The sequence below is a fragment of the Ornithorhynchus anatinus genome, chromosome X1 (assembly GCF_004115215.2).
Source record: "Ornithorhynchus anatinus isolate Pmale09 chromosome X1, mOrnAna1.pri.v4, whole genome shotgun sequence".
In the NCBI taxonomy this organism is placed as follows: domain Eukaryota; kingdom Metazoa; phylum Chordata; class Mammalia; order Monotremata; family Ornithorhynchidae; genus Ornithorhynchus; species Ornithorhynchus anatinus.
This window is the reverse complement of record NC_041749.1, coordinates 11,826,564-11,839,970: the sequence shown is the minus strand read 5'-3', so window position 1 is coordinate 11,839,970 and position 13,407 is coordinate 11,826,564. Positions and strand designations below refer to the sequence as shown.

The 13,407-nt window shown below is 42.3% G+C and overlaps 1 long non-coding RNA gene across 1 annotated transcript in view; it reads left to right on the top strand.

The window, feature by feature from the left end:
* LOC114806623 overlaps window positions 1–11,032 on the top strand; it is a 31,818-nt gene extending 20,786 nt beyond the window's left edge. The window contains exon 2 of the long non-coding RNA XR_003754681.1: window positions 10,501–11,032. This is a non-coding gene — a long non-coding RNA (uncharacterized LOC114806623). The remainder of the gene's footprint in view (window positions 1–10,500) is intronic.
* The last annotated feature ends 2,375 nt before the right edge of the window (window positions 11,033–13,407 follow it).

The window sequence follows — 13,407 nt, the reverse complement described above, 5'->3', positions numbered from 1 at the left end:
TTAGAGACAAAATCCCTATTTTAAGTTCACTTTCTGGTAGTGTGTTCAGCCCTACTTTGGGTAAGCAAAGACCACGCTCTTTTGCAATTGATTTCAGGATATCACATCTAGTGTTCTAGCCCTATAAATAATAATTCTCCCATTGGAGTGTAAACTCCTGGAAGTCAGAAACTCCTTTGTTTTGTACTTCCATGCATATCCTATAGATCATTATATCCAGCAGTTGCTCAATGGTATTTCTACTGCTTCTAAAACAATTTAACAGGCTCCTTATAATTTTCCAATGATCTAAAGTGAATGTGAATATACTCACATTGCACAATCTATTTCATGCCCAGCTTTACAATGATGACATATAGTGATGAGTGCCTTCCTCTAGGGATAAGTGCAGACACGTAAAATTAAGTTGGAAATTATTGGTGAGATCTGCCAGTATCCTGGATTGGACATGCCACCCAGAAGAACTTGGCAAAATAGTCTGCTCAAATTTTCATCTATTTCCAAACTGTGTTTAAGATCTGCCTTTATTTAAAAAAAAAATCTATGGCAGCACCTCTGAGCAATTGTATAAGAACAAACAGAAAGGAAGGATGGGAAACAATTTAATGGTTGAGTGTTTCAGATTATGTCTATTGAGTGTTATCTTCCCACTTGCCAAAAATGAGATGGAAAGGCAAATTTCCAGACCTGAAATCTGTCAATTACATATTTAGATCTCATGAACAGAGATCTAGAATAGCAGGTAGGTGAACAATGAGAGTATAAAGATGCAGAAATAAAGATCCATATCAAATCCCACTTTCCAGGATGTAGTTTCAGAATTATTTTGGATTCTTCCCTTTCCTTACTCACCCTCATACCTTTGCTTCCTTTAAAATATATATTATATTTTACCTAACCTAAGCTTTATTATTAATTAAGCACTTATTATGTGCCAAACACTGTACTAAGCTCTGGGGTAGATACAATATAATCAGGTCCCACATGGACCTCACAGTCAGAGTGAGAAGAGGTATTGAGTCTCCATTTTTCAGGAGAGGGATGTGAGGCACAGAGAAGTTAAGTGACTTGCCTGAGGTTACGAAGCAGGTAAATAGCAGATCTGGAATTAGAACCCAGGGCCTCTGACTTTCAAGCCCATGCTCTTTCCAGTATGCCATGTTCCTCTTGGGCCTTGGCCTCCTTTTTACTGGCATTCCTGCCCTTGAATCATCTCCATTTAAGTTAAAGGGACATTCCTCTTCTTTGAGAATGAGTTCAGTTCTCCTGCCTGCGTTGCAGGGAAGCCAGTGATAAATTGGTGCTAAGGGAGTTGACAAGGTGCTGAAAACCAATGCCTCTCCCGTTGCAGCCTCACCAAAGAAATCCTCCTCTCCTCCTCACATTCCCCTTGCCCCTCACTCCTCAACCTGAGTACATTTAACAGTGTCAGAGCCAGATGTAGACCTTACCTCCCTTCTCTCCTTCTCCATCGCAGCCCGCACACTCCGCTCCTCTGCCACCGCTAACTTCCTCACTGGGCCTCGTTCTCGCTTGTCCCGCCGTCGACCCCTGGGCCACGTCCTACCGCTGTCCTGGAATGCCCTCCCTCCTCACCTCCGCTAAACAAACTCACTTCCCCCCTTCAAAGCCCTACTTAATGCTCACCTCCTCCAGGAGGCCTTCCCAGACTGAGCCCCCCATTTCCCTCTTCTCCTCCTCACCTCCCCATCACCCCTACTCCCTCCCTCTGCTCTACCCCCTTCCCTGCACCACAACACTTGTGCATATTTGTACATATTTATTATTCTGTTTATTTTATTAATGATGCGTAAATTATACATATATAATTTATCTATTTTGATGCTATTGATAATAATAATGTTGGTATTTGTTAAGTGCTTACTATGTGCAGAGCACTGTTCTAAGATACAGGGTAATCAGGTTGTCCCTGATGAGGCTCACAGTCTTAATCCCCATTTTACAGATGAGGGAACTGAGGCACCGAGAAGTCAAGTGACTTGCCCACAGTCACACAGCTGACAAGTGGCAGAGCCGGAATTTGAACCCATGACCTCTGACTCCCAAGCCCATGCTCTTTCTGCTGAGCCACGCTGCTTCCTATATTGATGCCTGTCTACTTGTTTTGTTTTGTTGTCTGTCTCCCACCTTCTAGACTGTAAGCCCATTTTGGGCTAGGTATTGTCTCTATCTGTTGCCGAATTGTACTTTCCGAGCGCTTAATACAGTGCTCTGCACACAGTAAGCACTCAATAAATATGATTGAATGAATGAAATCAGTCTTGGGCCCCAAGTTTCTGCTTCAGCTCTATGGCTGTATTGTACTCTCCCAAGCACTTAGTAAAGTGCTCTGTACACAGTAAGCACTCAACGAATACAATTGATTCAGCGTTGGTTTTACATTCATACATCTAATTCCCCTTTCGGGCATATTCAGTTGCTGCAAATATCACTTCATCCGGTAAGAGAAACACCCTGGCAGGTGGAGCTATTCTTCTTCCAAAACCGACAGGGAGAAAATTCACTGCCAAGTAAAGAGAGGTTGGATGGGAGGTTCTGCTTCCAGACATTTTATTATGCACTCATTTCTATTTAAAAATAAGATTAAGTGATCAGCATCATTTCCCCAAGTACAGACCGCTTAGTGTCAACCTGGGCGTGATTCTGTTGAGTTTCTCATCCAGAACTGATATTTTTGAATAAAACTTAAATTAAATTCTGTAGACAAAAGTTTTCGTTGGAGGCATTCAGCCAACCAATTTGTCTACAGGATTTTGCTTCTTAAATTTTATTCCAAAGCATTTTTATTTTTCCTTTGGACTCTACAGAGGACGTCTCAGAGGCATAAGTACCAGACAGTCCCCATTTGGCAATGCATTTTCCATTACACTTGGAATTCACAGAATTCCTATGGGTGAGAGAGGTATGTAAATGCCTGGCACCCACAGAGAAACATCTTGTTGAAGATTTGGGGATTGTGTGGCTAAGAGAGAGCTCATTGGTTGAAACAAGATGGAATTAGTACTCACCCTCTTGGAAAGCCGCTAAAAGAAGACTAAAGACAACAGCGATCATTTTCACACTCTCCTAAGCGCTTAGTACAGTGCTCTGGACACAGTAAGCACCCATTAAATACCATTGACTGATTGCTTCACTTCTTTGATTTCTTTGTTGAACTCAGTTACTAGGGTATTACGTTTTACTACTACTGGTGGGTCATACAAATTTTGAAGCTGCCCGTTATTTAACAAGGTGTTTCCTGTGTTTCTGTCTCTGTGTCTCTGCCTGTGTCCCTTTTTCCAACGCTCCCTCCTCCCTTCCTTAAGAAAGTAGAACTGAAGCATATTTCTGTGGGTAGAACACTCTTGCTGCATTTTTTATTTCTACTTGTGAAAGAGAAAATGACTCATTCTTGAAGAAATATCAAGTTGCATGGTTTGGCTGTACTCTTAAGGTATTTCTCCGAAGTAGGGAGCAGGGGTACTAAATAAGCATCATTTCTAGCAGGCACAAGTAGTGTTTATCAAGGGTCCATTAAAAAAGAATGGTTGTTACTCCATGGTACCTTTTTCTTATGGTAACTTTGGATAACAGCAGCGTGGCTCAGTGGAAAGAGCCCGGGCTCGGGAGTCAGAGGTCATGGGTTCGAATCCTGGCTCTGCCCCTTGTCAGCTGGGTGTCTGTGGGCAAGTCACTTCACTTCTCTGTGCCTCAGTTCCCTCATCTGTAAAATGGTGGTGAAGATTGTGAGCCTCACGTGGGACAACCTCATTCCCCTGTATTTAGCCCAGCGCTTACAACAGTGCTCTGCACATAGTAAGCGCTTAACAAATGCCAACATTATTATTATTATAACAATGCTGAGTTAGAAGCACTTTTTCTCCCTTGGGTTCATTCCCCCATCACACTCCCTCTACCTCCTCTTTTCTTTCCTCTCGCAGAACATGATTCAGTGCTTTTAGAGATGGTGCATTAGCAAGGAACAAGACAAAAGTGCATCATTAATGCCGACATTATGTTTAAGCTTTGCTTTGGTATATGAGTTGTTTGAATGACCTAGGTGGTAGTGAAACACACCGAGTGGCATAAGTATATCATTGTTGGAGCATCTTTATTGACTCCAAAGGACAAGTTGGTGGTAGGAGGGTTGAAGGGGGGCGGGGGGTGTGTGGAGAGAGAGAGAATGTGTTAGAGGAAGGTATCAGTAAGTTCAAGAGGGAATTGCTTCAGTTCATGAAGGCCATAAGGCCATTAGAGGGAAAGGTAGGGATGTAGAGGAAATATAAAAGGGTATTCAGTGGTATGCAGTTTAGGATGCATATCATGGAGGGCAAGCGAAATAGAATTCCTCCAAGATTTCTGTTGCCGCTGTTAGAAATAATGTATTGGGCTGAATAGACTGTTGGTCAGGCCCAGTAATGACAAGTCCTATGTTCTTATGCTGTAAAATGCAATTTTCATCTCATTTATGCTTAATTAATGAAAGTTTTGTGGGAGAGGTCAGATTTCAAAGGCTTTCCAAGTGGAAAGACATCTTTTTTTTTTCCTCCTTTTCATCTTCCTAGTAGTGTTGCCTAGCATGGCACCAGGGGTCAGGGAATCTGGGTTCTAATCATAAGCTCTTCCCCTTGCCTGCTGCGTAATCTTGGGCAATTCATTCTCTCTGCCTCAGTTTCTTCATCTGTGAAAAGAGGATTCAATATTGTTTTCCTGCCTACTTAGTCTGTGAGTCCTGTGTGGGACTTGTATCATATCTGGCCCAGTGCCTAGCCAGTAGTAAGCATTTACCAGAGAAGCAGCATGGCATAGGGGATAGAGCACGGGCCTGGGAGTCAGAAGGTCATGGGTTCTAATCCCAGCTCTGCCCTTGTCTGCTGTGTGACCTTGGGCAAATCATTTCACTTCACTGGGCCTTATGGTGCGCCCACAGTAAGCTGCCTTATTAGTGACTGTCTTGTGATCCTGTGAACAACAGTAAGGAAAAGACTTGGTGAAGGCCCTGATGGGCTTTACTTGAGGCAGGTGATTGTTGGCCTGTGGTGGTGAAGCATGGAGGGAGGTGGGGCTTTCGCTCCCTGTTCTACCCAGTGATGGGCCTGGGCTGATCAATGACTGCTGCATAGAGCCACAGCTGTGACACCCAAGGTAGAGAAAAGGCGGTTGGTTTGAATCAGGAGGTGGCATGCGAAGGCAGGATGGGGGCATACAGAGAAGCAAGAAGGAAGGACTCTGAGACCAGCAGAATAGGCAGAAGAGCAGCAGTAGGAAGCAGAAGGCAGCAGAAAGAAGAAGCATTGGCAGGAATGGGCTCCTTTGACCACAGACTGGTATTAGACTCTTGGTGGAGTGAGTGTGTGTATGTGTCGCTCCCCTGCACACTGGTGAAACTAAGTAAAAACTTCCCACAGTAACCTCGGTGATCAGAGGTATGATTTGAACTCTACTATGTGTCACTGAGGCCCCCTCGGTCCAGGAAGGTCCTGGTTGGTATGAACCCGGGGCTCACATTCCCTCATCTGTAAAGTGGGAATTAAGAGTGTGAGCCCCTTGTGGGACAGGGACAGTGTCCAACATAATTAACTAGTATCTACTCCAGTGCTTAGAACAGTGCTTGGCACAAGTATAATCATAATAATAATAGATAGTCCCTGATATTAGAAACTCTCCCCATGTGTGAACAGTGCTGTCCCAGCGAATGTTGGATTTGGGCCCCAAGTTGGATTTACCCCTTGCAGCTTCTGGTCCTGAGAAATCTTACATTAAAAAATTCTGCACAAACATTGAGTAATTTTGCGGAGACAGGTCATTGAGTAATTTTGCGGAGCATTAGTACATCTCACCCTAGTAGGGTATTATTATTATTATTATTGTTATCTATTATCCATTATTATCAGATATTAGATTCATTTTGCCTGACTCTGACTAATTTGAGGCTAGTAACTTCTGGCTTAGCTTCTTCTTCAGATGCCAAGGAGTCATTTTCCACCCGTAGCAGCTCCATGGACACAACCTCTTCAGAACATCCCATCTTCTATCATAAAGTTGTATGTGTACCCATAGATTTTTCTTGACGAAGATCTGAAAATGGCTTACCCTTGTCTTCTTCCATGCAGTAAAAACTCGACTCACTGCCCTTGTCTATCTTCTTGTTTGGTTTTGTTGTCTATCTCCCCCGTCAAGACTGTGAGCCTGTTGTTGGGTAGGGATTGTCTCTATCTGTTGCTGAATTGTACTTTCCAAGTGCTTAGTACAGGGCTCTGCACACAGTAAGTGCTCAATAAGTACAATTGAATGAATGAATGATCAACATTTAGATGACTTGATCATCTGCCTTCAACTCTTTCCCATGCCACTGCTGCCCAATATGGGTGAATCAACTTGCTCCGACGTTTCAGCTTTGGCCTTTCCATTATGGGTAGCCATATATGGCATAGTTCTAAGTTTCATCAGGGTACACAAATTCTCCTGCTATAACAAGGTGTTGATTCATAGGCGAGCCTGGCTTAGCTATTGGAGCGATAATTAGCCAGTTGATTCAGAAGAGAGTGATTAGCCGCAATTTGAGCATTAAACCGGAAGATTGCCTAAAGAGAGTTACTGTTCAGCCGTGATGCAATTCACACTAAACAGATTTGACTGGAAGTTTGGCTCAAGTGGCTGGTTCAAAACCTGACAGCTGAGTAGATATTTCACTCATGCTGATGAGCACTTGTGACAGTTATTATGCAAATCTGTGAACTAGCCATTTCTTCAGAATTCAGCCATTCAGTTTTAGCCTTTGGGGAATTACATTTTTGGTTTGTATCTGATTTCTGCTTGTTCATATCAGTCTCTCTCTAAACATAAAAATCATATTGACCTTCAGGAGTAAGGATGGTGTAAAGACCATTAAGCAGAGAAGCGATCAAGGCCTAAAACTTGGCTCCTTCGTGGCCTGGGTGACCTTGAACAAGTCACATAACTTTCCTCTGCCTCAATTATCCCATCTGCAAATGGGCACAATAATAACAGTTCTCCTTACCTACCACACCTATTTTCAGAAAACCCATAAGTGAGTATTTTTCACAGATACAAAACAAGAAAGGGGAGAAAGTATAAAAAAAGCCTGAAGGAAGGGGATTACAACCTGTGTGCACTAGGAAAAATTAAATGACAAGACAGGGATCACAAAAATAGAGTCACAAGATGGTCAAACTACCAACACTGAAGTAGTGCTTATTATATCACGTTTGACTGGGTAGGTAAGCCAGCTGTGAGGTATATGCCATCTGATTGTTTAGATGGCAAGATGAAGTGCTCAGAATGAGACACATTCAGGTACCTAGCCATAAGGTTCATCTTAAAACTCTATCTTCAGCAGTTAATGAAACTGTGACCTAAAAAATTACAGTGAAGTAGCCCTTTTTGTTTGGAACTCCATTAAAGAAAGCATGCTGAAGAAGCAAAAAAAAACCCATATATTTTTGAGTTGGATGTGTGTTAGCAAATCTCCTTTTGGATGTGATTTTTCTGGAGGGTTTTAAATGGGAAATGAATATTCTCCCAGTTTAGAAGTGACCTCTTCTCAATCAAGAGCTCAGTTTTCCTTAAAGACAAGCAGCAAGATTATCTTAATCTTCCTTGTTTGGAGAGGAAAACTCTTACTTAGGCAGGAAACAGCACTCTCTGATGAAATTTTCCTCAGAACTTATTGATTTAAATTAAGGATTGTGTTGTTAACAGAAAGTTAAGGCTAAAACAAAACTGGTGTGAAAAATGGCTCAGAGGGTTGGTAAAAGTGAGAGCACCATGGAATTCTCACATGCCAATTGCTTATTTGTCTATAAAAGTTACCACAGTGTCTTTTTATCCATCCACTTAACTGTAAATGAAAGTTTAAGTAGAAAGGAATTACTCTGACATTTTATATGTACCTTTAGGTTTTTTTTATAGACTAGAAAGTCACAAATTGCATCAGATCTCATTTCATTTTAAATGTTTGTTTACAGTAGTTTCATAAGCCTCTTAAATCAACATTGACAACTACAAGATGGCACTGACGGTAATGACAGTATATGTTTCGGGTCATCTTGCTTTATACACAAAAGCAATTTTATAGGAGATGAAACACAGTATCCTCATTAGAGTTGGATGGATCCAATAAAGAGTAAATGGTAAAAATATTATCCCTTTAGCTATTTTCTCTCCACTGCAGCCCTCTCTTCTTGCTCAACCTAATATCTCAACAACTAAAAGGGAAGCTAGAAAACATTTTCTTGCCCACTGCTTCTTAGAATTCTAGGAATATTGTGTCCAGTCATCTCATTTTTTATCTCTTCAGTGGTAAAACTCATCAACAAGCAAATAGGGTGGTCTAGAAAAAGACACTGTGGAAAAACAAAACAAGAGAAAGTTTCAATAAGAGGATTTATTAATCACTCACTTGGCAAACTGTAATAATAATAATAATGTTGGTATTTGTTAAGTGCTTACTATGTGCAGACCACTGTTCTAAGCACTGGGATAGATACAGGGTAATCATGTTGACCCACATGAGGCTCACAGTCTCTATCCTCATTTTACAGATGAGGTAACTGAGGCACAGAGAAGTTAAGTGACTTGCCCACAGTCACATAGCTGAAAGGCTGCAGAGCCGGGATTCAAACCCATGACCTCTGACTCCCAAGCCCGTGCTCTTTCCACTGAGCCACGCTGCTTCCCAATAAAACTGTACTAAGCACTTGGGAAGTACAGAATAAAAAAGGGACATGTCCCCTAACAACAAGAAACTTATTCTCTTATTGGGGAGGTAAGCAAAAAACGAAAATATTTTCAAAGAATTAGAAACTTTGCATTCTATGAATCACTGACTCTTTATTTGGGAACTTTTAGAGCAGAGAGAATTATCTTGCTCTCCTGAGCTGGAGAAGAAATGGTGTCTATGAGGATAAGTAGCACATTTCCAGAAACTTATCATACAACTCCATTATATTATAGTCTCCCAAATGCTTCACGCAGCAGCCTGTACAGAGTAAGAGCTCAGTAATTATGATTACTAGCAGTAATACTGTTTGAATGCCCACTGTACTAAGCACCTGGAAAGGAGGATGAAATTCATTCAATCGTATTTATTGAGTGCTTACTCTCTGCAAAACACTGTTCTCAGTGCTTAATCTGGACAAAGCTAATATTGAGTCGTGTGCCTATTTGGGATTTTTCAAAGGTGAATGAGCCAGAAGGCTGATGCTATTCACTGAGTGACTAGAGGGTGTTCTTAATGCTTCTCTGACCACCAAACTAGAAAATTTTCACGATGCAAAATCAAGAAAGATCAGTGGAGACACAGGAGGAAAAAAAAATAATACGAGTTCAAGGGTCTAGAACTACTTCAGTTAATCTACCAACAATACTCGCTTAGGATTTTTAATATTTTTTTTACCCTTAATCTGAGCCAGAAGGGGAAGGCAGATGTGACCATCAGGAGGTTTGCTGCTGAAACCTGTGGTGAGATAAAATACGATCTCATTAGCTACTTTTCTTCTGGGTTTAGGGTGAAGCAAAAAGCTTCCTAGGTAAAGTTACTCTCTTATTTTGCAAAAAATCTCAAGTCTTCCCCAAACTGCATTTCCCAGTCCCTGGTGATTTACTTACTGAATTGTGTGTACAGAAGGGGGCCTTTTGAAGGGGCACGGAATAGAGGGGTAATTCCCGTAAGAGGTGTTCGGATTATGAGTGTTGACCAGCTCCTAGGTAACAGGCAGTCCTGGGTCCTGTGGGCACTCCTATCATGGCCTCAAAGGAAGTGGTGGCTTCCTCCCTCCCCCAGGTCTCCAAAATCCTGTCAGCTCAGAGGGTTTCTAATCCCAGCTCAACCACTTGTCTGCTGGCCCCTTGTCTGTTGTGTGACTTTGGCAAATCACTTCCCTTTTTCAGTTACCTCATCTGGAAAATGGGAATTAAGACTGTGAACTCCATATAGGGCAGGGACTGTGTCCAGCACGATTTGCTTGTGTCCATCCAGGTTTTACTACAGTGCCTGGAACACAGTGAACACTTACCAAAGTTATCATTTATTATTATTAAAGGAGATATGGCAAAGAGGGAAATTCCCAAACCTTGATCCACCAATGTCTGTACTAAACCCAATCTACCCATTTGTCTTCTCTCTCTGAGCCATGTCAATCCTATTTCACACACCTCTGGACCTCTTCTCTGGCTCTTTTGAAAACTTATTTCATTCTCTCTGTGTTGTGGAAAGCCCAGCATTGGGAGTGAAAAGACCAGATTTTTAAACCTAACTACATCATACATTACTGCTATATGACCTCTGGCAAGTTATTTCACTTCTCTGTGCCTCAATTTCCTCATCTGTAAAATGGGGATTAAACACCTGCTCTCCCTTCCCCCTTAAACAGGGGTACCATGTGGGGTAAACTGTGTCTGATCTGATTATCTTGTACCAATCCAATGCTTTTAGCACAGTGCTTGACATATGGTAATCCACCTTCTCCTTCTCTTCAGAACCACTCCGGGGAAACGAAGGAGCACCTGGAAACCACTTGGCCCCACTGGCCAACTCCATTATCTTTGAGTTCCTTCAGAGCCCAGCACAATCAATCTGTTGTACTGATGCTGGTGGATAGAAGCAAGAGGAGACCAGCAGGATCCTCTTTCTCGGTGACATTTTAGCGCCCACCCCCAAGCTAGCTAAGGGACACCGAAGAGGACACTCCATCCTATTGACAGCTCCACGTTTAGTATGCTAATCTATTCATCTGAAAAGTTATGTTTACAGTGATACATGGGTGGAAAGATAGAGGAAGAGAGATGATAGATTATTGTATGGCAAGGCACCCTATTAAATGCGGGACCTTGAACTGCATCTCTTTCCCTAGCCTTTGAATTCAGGAGTGGTGATATCTGCCTTAGAGTTCTCCCAAACAGTCACATCCCTCTCATAGGGCTACCTCAAGTTGGAGAACCACCAGAAACACAGTTTGAAACCCATCTGCCATGTACTGATGGCATAAATAAAGGAAATTCTATTGTTAAAGATCTTTGTGAATTTTTTAAGATTGTGGTGTCAACCCAGCATTTAGAACAGTGCCTCCAGCAATTAATACAGTGCCTGGCACATAATAAGTGCTTAACAAATACCATAACTATTATTCTGGAGCTGATGCCATTCCTCTGGCCAGGATCGTACCTTACTCTACTTTTTGGGGGATTTTGCTGAGTTTCCCCTGAACCAAACAGTCAATGGTTGGCTTTTATTCAGTGTATCCTAAATATAGAGCACTTGATTATTAAGTGCTGGGGAGAGTACAAGAGAAGTGAAACAACCATTTTCTGCCCTCAGGGAACTTGCAAAATAAATTGGAGAAACAGATTTAAACAAGTGGCAGGTGGGAACAGGAGGAAGAACCAGGATATAATAGATAATATAGCTGTCTTTCATTTTCTCAATCAGTGGTATTTATTGAGCACTTATCATGTGCAGAGCATTGTACAAAGTGATGCTGTGGACACATGGTTCTCCATATATGGAAATATGGCTGAAAAAAAAAATGTGGGACCAACCTATCCTGCCATAGTGTTTGCACTTAGGATAGTACTGGGGATGCATAGAACCTGTCTTTGTTGATAGATCTGCTTCTTGGCCTCCATCCTAGTGAAGCCTTTGCTGAAAGAGAGCCAGCCAGTCTGGTTTGTCATTATATTAGGATGGCATTTATTAATAATCACCTTCTATAAGGCAAACAACTTGATGGGGTAGATACTAGGTAAACTGGTCACAGTCCTTGTCCCATATAGGGTTCACAGTGTAAGAAGGAGACTGAGGTGTTATTTATCCCTACTTTACATATGAGGAAACCCGAGGCCCAGGGAAGTATAAACGACTTACCCAAAGTCACAGGGTAGGTGAGTGGTGGAGCTTGGAATAATAATAATGATAATGCTATTTTTTAAAGCACTTACTATGTACCAAGCACACTATTAAACACTGGGGTGAATAAATATACACAGTCCCTGTCCCACATGGGGCTCACAGTTTAAATAGAAGAGTGAACATGTAGTGAACCCCCTTTTTACAGATGAGGAAACTGAGACGTGAGAAGTTAAGTAACTTGCCCAAGATCACCCAGTAGGTAAGTGGCAGAGCCAGGATTAGAACACAGGTCCTCTCTCAGGTCTGTGCTCCTTCCACTAGGCAACACTGCTTCTGCTCCAGGGAGGCTGGTGGCACTAGCAAGAGAGATGGGTAAGTTGGGAAGAGGAGTGTGTTTAGGAGAGAAGCTACAAAATTAAGTATAAGCCGTGTTGAATTTGAAATCCAATGGGACATCCATATAGAGATGCCCTGGGACCAAGAGAAGATATGAGAGTGAATAGCTGGAAAGAGGTCAGAGGGAAAGAAATGGAGTTAGTAGCCACTAGCATCAAGGTAGGAATTGAAACCATGTAGGTGAACAAGTTGTCCAAAAAGGAGACTGTAAAGTGAAAAGAGCAAGGAAGCAGAATAAAGCCTTGAAAAATAACCAGATAGGGGATGAGAAATAGAAGTGTTCACGGTGAGCAGGGAGCATGTCTACCAACTCTATTATATTTTCCTCTCCCAAGAGCACACAGTAAGTGCTCAATAAATACAACTGATTTAGAAGAGGCACCAAGAAATGAAATTGAGAAAGTCAAAATACCCTCTGGAAATATTAAACTGCTTAGTGCGATTTGCCTTGAGAAAGAAATGTTGACTGTCCTCGGGAAGTTATTTTGTTCAGGTTAATATTCTTTCATTCATTCATCATATTTATTGAGCGATTACTGTGTTCAGAGCACTGTACTAAGCACTTGGAATGTACAATTTGGCAATAGATAGAGACAATCCCTGCCCTACAACGGGCTCACAGCCTAAAAGCGGGAGACAGACCACAAAATAAGCAGTCAGGCATCAGTACCATCAAGATAAATGGAATCATAAATATGTACACATCATTAATAAATAGAGTAACGAATAATATGTACAAATATACACAAGTGCTGTGGGGAGGGGAAGGGGGTAGAGCAGAGGGAGGGAGTAGGGGGAATGGAGAGGGGAGGAGGGAAAGGGAGGGCTCAATGTGGGAAGGGCTCCTGGAGGAGGTGAGCTCTCAGTAGGGCTTTGAAGAGGGGAAGAGAGTTAGTTTGGTGGATGTGAGGAGGGAGGGCACTCCAGGTCAGGGTTGAACAGGGGCCAGGGGTCGATGGTGGGGCAGTGAGAACGAGGGACCGTGAAGAGGTTAGCGGCAGAGTGGAGTGGAGTGGGGTGGGCTGGAGAAGGCGAGAAGGGAGATGAGGTAGGAGGGGGCCAGGTGATGGAGAGCTTTGAAGCCAAGAGTGAGGAGTTTTGGTTTCATGAGAAGGTGGAGAGGCAACCACTGGAGATTTTTG